A 13257-nucleotide genomic window follows, 5' to 3' on the forward strand; every position below is an offset into this window, starting at 1 on the left:
AGAATATCACAGAGGTTATTTGAATCCAGCACTCTCAAATGTACCGTAGTTGCTGTGGGTGCAGTCATCATTGACAATATTGGTAATGGGTTTAGTCAACACTTTTGCACACAGCCAAAGGCCTCTCTCTTCTTTTTTATCACTTTCAATTACTGCCTCACTGTACTGCTTTTAAGCAGATGTTGCAAAAAGTGAGTTATATAAAAATTGTTGCAAAAATTTAAAATGCACCCCAAATGACAGTTGCAGCCTTTGGAAAACTCCCAGAACATTGTCTTGAGTTTCTTGTGAAATGTTTTAAAGAACAAGGGGGGAAATATCCACCTGATTTCTTAAACTAGCAGAAGTTCAGTGAACTCTTTAAAACTGGGTGGACAATGTAGGCCTTATTCCGCTTTTATGCATGACATTTGGGTAATTGAATCTAATCGTCTTCTTCCCATGCTTTCCTGAGTTAAGGCTATGATTTAAGTGAATTCTATGGCCTTGTTTCAAACCCTTAACACCATTCAGGCAAAGCTAGGGGGAAATGCAGTGTCTCCTACTACCAATTATGCAATGGCATCTGCTAACAGTCCACTGCTATGCTTTTGCCGTCTGATATAACAGAAAACTAATGTGTTTTTGGCTTGCTTTTCTGTTATGTCAGATGCGAAAGGCGAGATAAGACTGATGCTTCTCCGAAGTGCTCGGATTAGATTTGGCATGGTTTTAATTGCAGCAATACAGCTATCGGTTAAGGCCAATTTGTAGGGTCAGATTGCCTATGACTTGGACAGCAATCAAATGGCATATGGTCTAGAGTGAAATTCTGGATTGGTTTAATCAACAACAAGCTCCTTGCTGCCTTCAGTAGGACTAAATTTCAGCAGTACTATTGAATCTGGATTTGGCTTACAATGTTCCTAACTTTGAGGTGCACCTTGAAGAGCAGAGGGCAAAACAGCAACAACAAACCCCAAATGAATGTGTCTGGAGAAGAAATCATTTATTTTGTTGCATTGCTTCACACTTTCCCGTGCATTACATATATACAGGGGCAGCTATTTCTTGCAAGCAGAGAGTGCTGCAGGCTTATAGCATGTCTATATATTTAGCAAATATACATGTTGACCATGGAGGAGCGGCCAAGAACCCAGAGAGTCACTGCTTTTCTATAAAGCAGTCTCATTGCTTCCAAAAACATGGCCTATAAACACATGCCCCTACCTACCACAAAACTCAAGACTTATGTCTGCAGTTGCCAACCATAAGTGCTTTCCCCAACCCAACCAAAGCATTTGGGGAGTAATCAGCACTCATTTGCAAGTAATCAAGTAAAAAGGGTCTTCACTTACGAAAACATAATAAAATCTGCCATTACAATATAGTTTTAAGGTCAACAGTCTGTTGTTTGTATCTTCCAAGCCTGTGCAAAAAGCTAAACATCTCTTTTCTGATAGCAATGGGAACTCACACTAAAAGATCGCTCCTGACTTTCAAAGTTTGTGGTTGCGGTTAGAACGTGACTACAAAGATTGCATACTCAATATATACCACCTTCCAGCTTGTTTTGAGTCATAGCTGCATGATTTTCTGAGAAACAAATATAGTTTTTTCTACCACCAAAAAAAGGACCGGATGAACAAACTATGATTTTATTGCTTTGATCATCAATTTTTTGCAATTTAAGCATCTTATACAATTTCTTGAAGTTTGCCAACATATGACTATACCATGCAAAAGAAACAGAACTTTCTGAAATATAGCATTTAATAACTACTTGGATCTTTCATTCTTTACTAAGGCAAGATATAATGAAGGAAACAACACTAGCAAAAAAATCTAAATAGTTTTTCATGCTACAGAAGAAATTGCAAGTGAAGCAAAATACATTATGTTTCAAAGAATATGCTGTGTTGTAAGACCTATTAGGGTGGCCTAGTCATTCCAAATGTATACCTGCATTACTTCACAGCCACATTTGACTCATTTAAGATTAATGACTTATTAATAGGATTAATAAGTCATTATTATGTGCAAATAGAAGTATTGTTTAAGCCGCCTCACAGTTCCAGCTTGAATTTAGCTCAACTAGGAACGGAACTGCTGGAGAAATAAATCCTATTAATCAATCCACTAGATTTATATACACCTGTGCAAAAATGGATGGGCAAAAATGTCATGTTTGAGGATCTATAGCAAAGAAAAGAAAAATCATGCAATGCATATTATAACTAAATTATATTAACTCAAAGAGAACTGTGTTGTGCTCAACTCAAGTGGGAGGGTGAAACAGTTTGCTCCTAGAAAAGGTTCCCACTGCTTTGGCAATCTTGTGGAATTGCTATTAAATATGGGGGTAAATGTTTATTTTCTTTAAAGGAACACCTGTACCTTTAAAGGAACATCAGTATAGGAAGTCATTTGTTGTTATGTATGTCATATTTTGGCATGTGGAAAGGGGAAGGATTGAGTCCCACATATCTCAGTGTTTTTATATTTTGATATACACTATACTTGATTATGTGGAAGTGGACTGGAGAACCAGCTTTTATTTATCACTGCTGATTCACCTCCTAACCGCTGCCACCAAATATCTGTACTGTGCTGTTTACCAGCACATTTATATTCCAGCAGGTATTGGCTAGACGTGGTACAAAATCAGCCAAATGTCTTTTTATTAATGAAAGTGACAATATATATATTCTTTATAAATTACAAAGATATGATTTGGTGAATACTATATTGCTTCTTTAAGACTTACTTATATTTTCTGAAATAAGGTTACTATATCATTAAATGATAGCTAAGGGAGCTTCCTGATAAAACTTACTTCCTAACCGTATTTAACTTAATTGCTAATTACCTTTATTCCCTCTTCCACAGTCAGTCGCCCCACTAGGTACTGCACACGTCAGCTGGTTTCCTTTTAGCCACCTGGGTTCCACTTCAGTCTACTTCATGAACGGGAGCTTCATTACTGATGGTGTGTCTTCTAGAAAAGAAGTGTAGACTGCCAAGGTCCCAAGCAGAACTGGAAATACTACCGAGCAGGTAAAGCCATGACGTAGGGGTATACTACCCTCTACCCTGCCGCCCAGCCCTCCTAAGCAACAAAAGAGTTACGGTTGCTGAATAGTAGAAAGACAGGCAGCAGTGGCTTCAGTAGTAGTAGGAATTATCAGATAGTTTCTTTACATTGTCTACCCCCAAACCCAGTTCATGCAGCAACCCTCCAGCCCGGTTTCTTTCTTTCTTTCTTCCTTCCTTCCTTCCTTCCTTCCTTCCTTCCTTCCTTCCTTCCTTCCTTCCTTCCTTCCTTCCTTCCTTCCTTCCTTCCTTCCTTCCTTTCTTCTTCTTCTTCTTCTTCTTCTTCTTCTTCTTCTTCTTCTTCTTCTTCTTCTTCTTCTTCTTCTTCTTCTTCTTCTTCTTCTTCTTCTTCTTCTTCTTCTTCTTCTTCTTCCATGCACACTGCTCATGTATCTATTGCTAACCAAAAAGTAACAAAGAAAAACAGGAAAGAGCAGAAGGTAAATGGGGACAAATACAAGAAAAGGAGAAGAGGTAGGGAAAAGAAGAATAGGGAAGGAGAACAAGAAAGAAGGAAGGAAGGAAGGAAGGAAGGAAGGAAGGAAGGAAGGAAGGAAGGAAGGAAGGAAAGAAAGAAAGAAAGAAAGAAAGAAAGAAAGAAAGAAAGAAAGAAAGAAGAAAAGTAGAGGTGCCTTGCATGGAATGGGGAGTAAGGAAAGGTTCTAGTGCAGTGATGGTGAACCCATGACATGCGTGTCAGACGTGACACACAGAGCCCTCACTGCTGGCATGCGCCCCATCGGCCCATTCGCGCTGTTGTTGTTGGTCCCCCCCATTTGTTCTCCCGCTGCTCCTCACGCTACAGCTTGTCTCCGCTGTTAAAACCCGGATCCTTTTTTGTTGTTGTTGTTGCTGGTAGCCAGAGATTGGTTTTTAACCCTTTCTGTGCTGTTTTTTCTGGCGCTTTGGCAGACTATGCCGGTGCTGTGTGTTAGTTCCAGTGAAGGTATTATTCGTCATTTATTTCTGTTCTCTTTCCACCCCAAAAAGTGCAGCAGCATTGGGGCATCCCCCCCAAAAAGCAAAGCAACTTTTGCACCCCCCAAAAAAACCCTCCAAAACTTTGGTCAGCAGCTCCCCCCAAAAAGCTCAACAACTCTGGGCACTTTGTGATAAATAAGGGTTTTTTGGTTTGGTTTGGTTAAATAATTAGTTTTTGGTTTATTAAATACAGTTATATATTACAATTATACATTTTTGTTATTTAAACTATAAATATCACAAAATTATGGTTTTTTTCTCGAAGTGACACACCACCTGAGTTATGCTCGGTTTTTTGGCGAATTTTGACACACCAAGCTCAAAAGGTTGCCCATCACTATGAGGGCCAAATCAGATGTGTTCAGAATCAGGCCAAAGACCCCTTTGGTCCACTGTCCTGTTCTTACTGTGGCCAACCAGATGCCTATGGTAAGCCCCAAAATGGGACCTGAGTGCAACAGCTGTCTCCCCACTTGTGATTCCCAGTAACTGGTCTTCAGGGCTATACTGCCTCTGAGAGTAGAGGCAGAACATAGTAGCTGTGGGCAACCTTATCCTCCAACAATATCAGTGTATGGTGCACACTAGCCCTCTTCATGTGCTACTCATGCAAATAGCCCCACCCTCAAAATTATGCCACTCCTCCTTCCCCATATTTGCTGTATATGAAGGCTTCCCACGTGATTCAGAATGCTGCAGCCTTGAGCCTCCATTCAACATATGTACATGCAAGTAACACATGAAGAGTGCTTTGGCAGTTTTATTTTCAGTACCTTTCCTAATGATTCCTAACATGGAATTCACCCTTTTCAGCTATAAAAGAGGGGGTAGGAGTTAATTCTAAGAGGAGCGTATAGGGAAGCTCACTCCCATGACCCTATACGTTACTTTCCCTTGCTCCACTGCTTTAACACAATTTCCACCATTTCCGGTACCGGAGCCCATCTGGAGAAAAAAAGTCTTAAAGCAGCATAGTATTGGATGGCAAGAGTGAGAAAAGTGGCAGCTTTAGTTTTGTTCTTGACTTCTGCATTATATATGAACTGGCAACTGCTTATGGGTATCTGATTTGGCCCTTTAGGATACGAAGATGGAAAGGAAACAGTTCTCATCCTTGCGTTCAATTTCCCTTTATCTTCTCCCCAACCCCGATGCTCTTTCATTTTTAGAGAAAGCAAACTCCTTATTACACTCCACTTATTACACTTCTTACACTCCCAGCGGCACCAAAACTTTGTTCCTATGGCATAAAACTCCCCCCTCTTTCCCCACTTTTCTAAGTATGTCCAGCTGCTTGTTAAGACAGACCCTGGCACCCAGGTCAAATAGAGTAATGCCAAGCAAATTTTAGCAAGTGTGGAGACTGCAGGCTGTGAAGCAGATTGCTTGCTTGATCACTGCCACTTCAGATGGCTTTGGGGGAGGCTCCTCCATGCAGCACACATTCTAGAGCAGTGGCTTGTTATGTTAAGAAATTTTCCCATTGCCATTGTAATCCACAAACCTAGAGAAAAACCCAAAACAAACCACTGTGGGGTGTCATTGTTTTTCTTTTTGTTTAAAAGAAATCCCCACTGCATGGAAATAGCTTGTCACATAGAAAATACGGTCAAGGGTGTGTCTTGTCACCCGCCTAAGTTCCACACAGGTATTCGTAACACAACCACATTCTTAACAGAGTTGTGTACAGTTCACCAACAGGATTCTTGGTCACCAACAAGGCCACAGCGGTGTTCCTCCTAAGACCACGGGTGGGGGACCTGTGGCTCTCCAGGTGATGTTAGACTGCACCCCAAATCCTCCCTGATCATCGGCCATGGTGGCTGGAACTGAAGGCAGTTGTGGAGCAACCTGATAAAGCAATAAGTGCCAGGATTGGACTAACTAATTGAAAGAAATCACAATCAAGAAATTAAGCAGGGAAAAATACTTCATATCGCTCTTTCTCCCTGCTTAAAAGAAAATCTCTTCTGTTTAATTTCTTTCTGTTGATCTGCTGTTTGAGGCACAGGAGCAAGGCCAGAAAAAATGGTAGCAATCCCGGTGGCCATTGCATGAAATGTGAAGACAAATACATGCTAGTCAGTAGCACTATTTACATAGTCAAGGAATACCTGTGGAAAGAGGGCATGTTCTGCTAGCTTGCCCTCCCCCCGTCCAAGTCAACATCCGTATCCCTGCCAGCTCTGCCTTGATCTTCCTTCATTGAGCAACAAGATATGATGGGGAATTATTGACACATTTGGCTTAGAATCTTCCTCATGAGCAGGATTCCTGATTGATTGGGTCCTTGATCATGAGGAGGATTCTAAGGGCATCCAGCCGACCATGCAAAGAATTCCCCTATAGTAGTGGCTGGTAAAGGGACGCAGGTGGCGCTGTGGTCTAAACCACTGAGCCTCTTGGGCTTGCCGATCAGAAGGTCAGCGGTTCAAATCTCCACGACGGGGTGAGCTCCCGTTGCTCAGTCCCTGCTCCTGCCAACCTACCGGTAGCAGTTTGAAAGCTCGTCAAAGTGCAAGTAGATAAATAGGTACTGCTCTGACAGAAAGGTAACCGGCGTTTCTGTACGATGCTCTGGTTCGCCAGAAGCGGCTTAGTCATGCTGGCCACATGACCCAGAAGCTGTATGCCGGCTCCCTCGGCCAGTAAAGCGAGATGAACGGCGCAACCCCAGAGTCGTCCGCGACTGAACCTAACAGTCAGAGGTCCCTTTACCTTTAAGGTGGGGCAATGTTGCATACCTGGCTGCACGCCTGATGGAGGAAACAGAGAGATTAAAAGGCAAGGTGGTTGATGCAATGCAGGTGCAGCAGTGGAAATAGCAGATTGGGTATGTGCTGTGCCATTCGTGATCTACAGACTTTTGACCTCAGTGCATGAAGACTGGGGGGAGAGATGGGGAGGGGACATGGGAACTACAGAGTGATGTGTGCAGCCCCATACCCTGCGCTACACTTTAGGAAGCTGCCTTATGCAAGTAAGACCACTGGTCTGTCCAGCTCAGTACTGTCAGCTCCACTGATTGGCAGTGGATCTCCACGGTTTTAGAAGAACATAAGAAGTGGCTGTTGGATCAGGCCAATGCCCCATCTAGTCCAGCTTCTTGTTCTCAAAGTGGCCAAATGGATGCCTGTGGGAAACCAGCAAGCAGAATTAAATTGGGTGCCCCTAGAAGGGACCCAACACATTGACTCTACTTGGGCATTCAAAGAACGTACAACTAAGCTACAGTCTTTGAATGCCCAAACAGAGTCAGTGGGTCCCTACTGGGGGCACCAAATCTAATTCTGCACTGACAAAGACAGATACAGCTATTGTAAGAAGGTACAGCTATTGTAAGACCAATGACCATTAGCTGCTCTGGACAACTGGTATGAGACTGCAGAGAGCAGGCTAGCAATAGACCTGAGCACATCTTTTCTACATTCCTGCCTATGATACTTCCAGTAAGGACTTAACAGGTCCATAACTTAGGAGATCAGTTCAGCAGCAGGAGTACAAACTTCTTCAGTTTTATATGTTATGTCATTTCTAGTACAAACTCTTGCGCCAAATAAATAACAGAGTTTGCTTCCCTCTAGTGTTACAAAATGGAGTTGGTAGTAGTACAGAGGGAAAACTTTCTCACTCCCTGGCCATTCTCTCTCTCTCTCTCTCTCTCTCTCTCTCTCTCTCTCTCTCTCTCTCTCTCTCACACACACACACACACACACACACACACACACCTGTAAGTTTTGTCCCAGGCTATATTCAGGGGGCCTTCTCTATGATAATGTGTGTTTGTTGTTTGCTCTACTATTACAGCATAAAGGCCCTCAAGACAGCCAATACCAATAATACAAAAGAAGAAGAAGAAAGCAGTTGCTACAATCTTCAACAGCACTCAAATATCAACCAATGAGGTCAGACTTGGCCAGGTCTCTAAAAAACAACAATGATGGCACCTGAAGAATATGTCTAAGATTGAATGTTAGGAATAAGATATAAGATATCTTTATTGTCATTGTCCCCTTGCGGGAACAACGAAATTACTCATATGTGTTGAATGATCAGTGTGTGGGTTTGCCAGTAAAGCAGGGCTGCATTATTAACCGTGGGAGAAATTCTGGAAGTGGTTGCCACAGGAAGATTTTCCCTCTGTCATGAGTACAGTAATAAAAATATAGGGAACCACACAGAACCTATTTTGATAAAATAAAAAACTAATGTAGATTCTGCAGAAAAGATCCATGACCAGAAGCCAGCATGAATCAGGTATCTTGTTCATGATCTTTTCTTCTGCAGCCTGTAGAGCCTAAAGATGGTGGGGTACCTATGGAACCAGAGAAACACTGCTGAAATAAAAATATATATAATCAGGAAGATTTGAATGAAAGCATGGGGTTGTTGTTTTTTTGCAGAGAAAGGAAGTCAACGTGGAAGAGTTTAATTTCTGCAAGTGTTTCTTTTTTATAGTATTCATACCACTGTATACTGTTTTGATAATATAGTACAAACTTATTACTAAAATGATTATTTGTTTTTTATAGGCACATGTGCTACATGGCAGTGATTTTGAGAATCTGTACACTGAATCTAAACAGGAATCTACTCTGAGTCTGAGCCGTCAGAGGTGATTTTTTTGAACCAATAAAAATATGTTTGTGTTAGCTAATTACATGGCAAAGAATGAAGAAATCCTAAAGAATATACATTATATTCTTTGTCAGGTGGGTGGGAAGATGCAACACATGAATGTGGGGGATCTTTCCTTGAGTACCGCTTTGCAGTGCAGAATTTGTACAGTAGTAAGCAATATCTCCAAATTTCTGTCACTTATCATTCACACATTTCTTTCTGTGAAAAGCACCCGGGACAGAACAAATCTCTATAAATCTGCTTATTTTTGACACGGAGTGCTTCTTCCTCAAGCTTCAGTAGGCAACTACATTTACATAGCCATACAGAGCTTTCTGTCTGTAAACCCAAACGAGTTATCCTAAAAAGCAAAGGGATCTTTTCTGTAGAAGTGGAGGAAATTTGCAGACAATGGTTTTAGTAAATGGATAACTGACCTCACTGTTGAAAATCTACCTGCCCCTCCATTACAACAGACATATATATTACAACTTCCTGTTGCTTGATTATTATTTTTTGCTGGACTCTACTTCTGTTCACTTGTAGGTTATAACAATAAGTGATTATAATGTCCAGTTGTCATCATTTTCTTCTTCTTCTTCTTCTTGAAAAACTGTTGGGGAATTTTGGGGAGATGGACAAATTTGGTGGGAAATGTACTGCTTCCTTTGGTGTTTCCCCAACATGCACCAGCTGGAAACTCAGGGAAATTTGCGTTGCATTTACAATTATTTAATGCCAAACATTGCTGAAGGCCTTTAGATAACTTTTCAGCAATGTATTGAGAACGAACCACACCCTGGCACTGTTAAAATGTAGCTTCCTTGTTACAGTTGCTTTATAACTGTCCCACTAATCTAAGCAGTGCAAATTTCTGCACTATGCAAATTATTTATTAATTTTCCGTTTTCCACATGCCCTCCTTACCCGAAGAAGTCCTGCCCTTGCCATCAAAAGTGTGGCAGAGGCTACCCAGATGTCTAGCACTTTCACTTGGGAGGGGCGTGTTCATTGGGCTTTAGACCAGAGTTTTTCAAACTGTAGGCTGATACCCACCAGGAGGCCTAGGGCCACATTTGTGTGAGCCTTAATGCCACAGCTCACTCAATATTTCCTTACTTGCCTGCCCCAACTACCTATGCCATAGCCTTTTGGTTGGATCAATGCTAGCCCCAGCACCCACAACTCTTTGCATGCTGAGGAAAGGTGGTCAGGAGACAGAGAAGTTCAGAGCTGAGGAGGAAAGGTAGGTCTTCCTCCTCTGAAGTGTAAGTGCTAAAGGACCCTATGCCCATGAGACAGACTGCAGAAGCCTATGGGGCAGCACCTCCATGGGTTTTGTGCCCATCCCTGCCACTGCTGGATTTGTGTGGTGGCAGAAGCTTCTGGAGGAATCTTGCAGAACTCTTGCAAGATAAAGCATTGCTTACTGGAAGCTACCACCATAGCTGCACAACCCTGGTAAGCGGGGTGGGAGTGGGGCAGAGTGGTGAAACAGAACAGTCCATCCCAGGGATCTGTTGAAGGATATGAGAAAAGTGAGATTAAATGTTAATAATTTCATACGATGGTGATGACTAACTGGATAAGAGAGAGCGGGAGGTATGGTACAAGCTGAGAGTGAAGGGAGAGCAGGAGACGAAATTACCAGAGACAAGTAAAAATAATTTGGGGTGCATGTAAGGGGGAAGTACAAAGGGGGGAAAAAACCTTCTCCGTGTACAGCTTGTAAATGAGCAAATTCTGCTTCATTTGTCAGGAAATGAATTATAAGACACATATACAATAGAGGATTCAACCTCCAAACATATATGTGGTTGAGTAACAGTGGACCAAACCGAATTAAGTGGTGCCATCTTTATTGTACAGCCTGACCATCCATAAAGGGCCTAGTTGTGAGGTAAAATACTCCTCAGACCACTGGTGTATAAAGCAGTCCCTACAAAAACAGAAGATAGTCATCCATGGATGGATGGATTGATTGATGGACCAAAGGATATCTCCCCACCCAACCCCACAAGTTTCAAATTCTATGGAACACATTTCAGATCTCAAAGCTCCAGAATTATCCTTAATTTTAACTATTAACTTTTGGCCACCCTGGGATTCAACATGAGGCAAAAGACTTTTCAAGAAGGTCTTTAATGTTAGAATTCTAAATGAAGATTGGAACACCATACAGCAGAGACATTATGGAAGAAAGGGCAAGAGGCCGATTTATATCCTCAAACTCTCCTTCCTGTGTTCCTTTATAAAATGCAAACATTCTCACTGTGTTTTAGTTCTTCAGGTGGCAAACATATTAGTTTGCCATGCAGTGGTCTGATTCTGTTGAAAGGAAGGGAACAGTTTGGTGTCCTACTGAGTACCAGATAGTCTGATGTTCTCACTCATGGTGCTTCAAAAACCCATTTTGCACTGGCTCCCGATGGAGTACCGGGTCAGGTTTAAGGTGCTGGTTTTGACCTTTAATGTGGCCTAGGACCCCCGTACTTATGGGACCACCTCTCCTGGTATGCCGCGAGAGGACCCTCAGGTCCACAAATAGTAACAGCTTAAGGGTCCCAAGCCCGAAAGTAGCCAGACTATCCTCCACAAGGGCCAGAGCCTTTTCAGTGATGGCACCGACCTGGTGGAATGCTCTGTCCCGTGAGATTAGGGCCCTGCGGAACTTGATCTCCTTCCACAGGGCCTGTAAGACAGAGTTATTCCGCCTGGCCTTCAGTTTAGCCTGATCTGTCATCCCTTTCCCCTTTCCTTTTTTAATGAAGAAACCCTTCTGGGTCCCCACATCAAAATTTTCCCTGGTCTCCTTGCTGGCCTTAGCAGGACTAACTTGGCCAGTTGCCCTGCTGATGCTATATTGATGTGTATTTTACGTTGTTTTAAAATTGTTTTTGGTTGATGTTTTATATTCGTTGTTAGCTGCCCTGAGCCCGGTTTCTAAACTTAGAAGGGAGGGGTATAAATATTTTTTAAAAAAAATATTATTATTTATTAAAAATAAAATATTTTTATTACAGATTTCTTTGTTTACAAAAATACGTGCATTGTCTCTTTTTTCAAGTTGCGTTTTCTGCAGCATTTGGAAACAGCCTTCTTTGACACACAGTTGCCTCATGTTAATTTTCCATCTTCCTTGCAGGCAGAGCAGCAGCTGAAGTGATGAAAGAAGGAAATTCCCAGGTGGACCAATCAATATTTTAAGAGAAGACCATTTCCAGAAGGTAGGCTGCCTAAGGAACAAAACGGGTGGCACAATCCTCTTGTAAGAACCCCCTTTTCTCATGCACATCGCTTCCTGGAGGTACCCACCCTCTCCTCCAATTTAGCTCCACAATGCTAAATAGACCACGATGGGAAGTGCCAGCAGAACACAGCCTACTATGTTTGATACCATATGCATGAAATGCTGCTTTGTACTAGACCAAGCAAAGTAATCTAGAAGGACTGCAAATCCCTAGTGCTGTCTGCCCCATACCCTATATGTCTATGTTTTACTGTGGGTGTCTACAAAGTAAAAAGGTTGTGCAATGAAAGTTGATTTGGCGCTCTTGAGCAATTAAGGAAGAGATCTTTATTCAGGCATGTAACGGTACAGGCTCAGACACAGAGGAGTCATGGTTCAGCAATTCAGGAGTGGAAAAAGAAGTTCAGAGCTGGGCACAGGCAATGAAGATGTCCCAGCAAGTTTCCACACCCCTCCTGCCCAGTTTTTAACAATGAGACATGGTGTGCTCACTCATGAGACTTTTTCGCCTTGTGGAAACGTTGAGCAGGGAGGTCTGCTCCCATCTGTGAAGGCAGCTGCAGTCTCCTGTTCAGATTCTTGCTCAGTTGCTGCCACAGACTGCTTAGCTTCATCTATCAGCTGATCAAAGTCCTTATAAGCCCCTGCTGAGGAGGGTTGGATGGGAGAGCTGGCATCTCTGCTCCCCCTTCCAAAGGGGGGGGCTCCTCCTTCTACCCATGTCCCCCAATTTCACCCCCTCTGCTTCTTCCTCATCTTCCTTTTCCATCTGAGCCTACCAATCCAAGCCTAACCACAACAACAATGGGGAGCTCATGTACAGGGACAATCCCCTCCCCCCTTTAAAGAGTATTAGGTTCTTATTCGAGCTGTTCCAAAAAGGCCACTTCAATTTTGCGAGCCCATTCTCAGGTTGCAAAACTGCAGTGGTGCTTTCAGCAAAGTTCTTTGAGACCAGAAGCTTTAAAAAAACAAAGACTTTCACCTCTGAGAATTTTAACAAGTGGCAAAGTATCTTGTGTGTGTGCGTTCATGTTCTAGCTTTCTTGCTTGCTTCATTGGGTCATCATTCTGAAATGTTGCAATTAAAAAAAAAAAGACACACACTCTTAGAAATGATACCAGTCCCTACTGACCAGTGGGGAGGCACCTTCTTCTTTTAGGGAAGGCTGCCATTTTTTTTACTTGTGATAGCTCTGCAACAACACTACATCCCAGCAAAGTGTGATTTCCAAGGCTTTGGAAGGGGACACAGTGGTCTTCATGGGCACCAACTTTGTCTCTGGAAGTGGCAGTGCATCACAATGCATCACAAGCCTCTTCACAACTTTTTA

General features: G+C 42.4%; 1 long non-coding RNA gene across 2 annotated transcripts in view; it reads left to right on the forward strand.

Annotated features, from left to right (window-relative positions):
- LOC118088580 (uncharacterized) overlaps window positions 1–13257 on the forward strand; it is a 51895-nt gene that overhangs the window by 26092 nt on the left and 12546 nt on the right. For both annotated transcript variants that reach the window (XR_004693028.3, XR_004693030.3), the window contains exons 2-5: window positions 2869–3036; window positions 7861–7958; window positions 8586–8668; window positions 11819–11900. This is a non-coding gene — a long non-coding RNA (uncharacterized LOC118088580). The remainder of the gene's footprint in view (window positions 1–2868; window positions 3037–7860; window positions 7959–8585; window positions 8669–11818; window positions 11901–13257) is intronic.

This window comes from Zootoca vivipara, chromosome 7 (assembly GCF_965207765.1).
Source record: "Zootoca vivipara chromosome 7, rZooViv2.hap1.1, whole genome shotgun sequence".
Taxonomy (NCBI): Eukaryota; Metazoa; Chordata; class Lepidosauria; order Squamata; family Lacertidae; genus Zootoca; species Zootoca vivipara.